General features: G+C 24.0%; 1 pseudogene; it reads right to left on the bottom strand.

The window, feature by feature from the left end:
• Positions 1 to 743, bottom strand: LOC126905003 (deoxyribodipyrimidine photo-lyase-like; annotated as a pseudogene).
• Between the last annotated feature and the right edge of the window lie 779 nt (positions 744 to 1,522).

Here is a 1,522-nt window from a genome sequence, read left to right as displayed (position 1 = left end):
ATCATGTATTCCACAGATTGACCACATGCTTCCAACAAAACCACTTGGGTCTCGTCCATCCATACTGTATTTGTCATTAAGGTATATTGATTCCGCAAGAGCTCTTTCTGGTGTATCTGTCCATTCTAATATTTTTTTTGACCAATACGTACGAAGAAAGCCATGCATCTTTCCTTCTTTAACCAGCTGAATTTATGCATAATTCCATAAATCATCGTGAGTTTGTAAACTTTCATGTTCTTCTCTAGTATAAACATATTTTCTTTTGTCTTCTCTGAAAATATACATCATAATTAATGAAAAAATAAAGTTGATTTATAAATATTTTTAAGTTTATCTACCTATGTTCATTAAGTGTAGTTTGTGCCCAATTTGCTGCACCCTTAATGCTATCATATTTTGGATTATAAAAACAAAAGTTATCAGATAGTTCACGTCTAACAATTGCTTCTTCTCTATAAGCTGCAACACTTTCTGAATATTTACTTGAAAACTTGCTAACTTCTAATATACACCTTTGAGCTGATATCTGTCCTATAATGTATTTTATTTCAATCAACATACAATACGATAAAAATACAGAATATAATAAAAATAAAAATAAAACAAATAATTATAATTTTATGTAAAACTTTGTGTAATTGCTCATTTCTGCTAAGCAATTGATTGCTTAGTATATTTACATATAATAAAGTATAGTATCGAACACCCATAATATTATAAATAACTAAGATGATGATGATATATGTTTAATGATACAAACAAAACAACATGTTAGTCAAAGATAAGTTTACAATTTTATGATTTTGTTAAAATTATAACTTAATTTTGTATATAAAATTCAAAAATTTTTTTTTCTTTTTTAATACTAAATTATAAAATCTTCGTTTTTGAATGAATATAGGACTAGATAAATTTTGAAAAATTATTTGTTTAAAAACAAATTAATAATAATTGTTTAAACCAAAAATCTTAGAAAAATATTTTGTATACAAAAAAATATAAAGAAGCATTTGAATTCTTGATTATGACGTAATTTAAAAGTAGAAAAAGTTATGTTTGAAATGTAATTTATTTTACTAGTTAAATCTTTTTATTAATTATGCTATTTTCAAAAGTTTGGATTTTATATTTGTTTCAAGTAAACATTTCATAATATTTAATTCAATAGAAAAATTTTTGGGAAGTATAATTTTTTATAACTATAGGTTATTTTAATACAATGATGCTTAATTCAAATATTAAATTACGTAGTATATTGCTCTTGTGATACTATCATAAAAATGTTATGAATAATTACTTGTTCAGTATGCATTTTATGACTATAGATAAAATCATAATGTAAAGTAAATTTAATTAAGTTATTATTAGGGGCTAATTTTCCACGGTTATGTAAGATACCAAAATAGATAAGTTTTGTAAAAAAACACGTTTGGGTGGATAATATGGATTTGTAACGGTACGTATCCAAACATAGGGTTCATTAAATCTAGATCCCTAAATTAGACAACTTACATGATAT

The sequence above is a fragment of the Daktulosphaira vitifoliae genome, unplaced genomic scaffold (assembly GCF_025091365.1).
Source record: "Daktulosphaira vitifoliae isolate Bord-2020 unplaced genomic scaffold, ASM2509136v1 Scaffold_4, whole genome shotgun sequence".
Taxonomy (NCBI): Eukaryota; Metazoa; Arthropoda; class Insecta; order Hemiptera; family Phylloxeridae; genus Daktulosphaira; species Daktulosphaira vitifoliae.
This window is presented reverse-complemented; position numbering and strand designations above follow the sequence as displayed.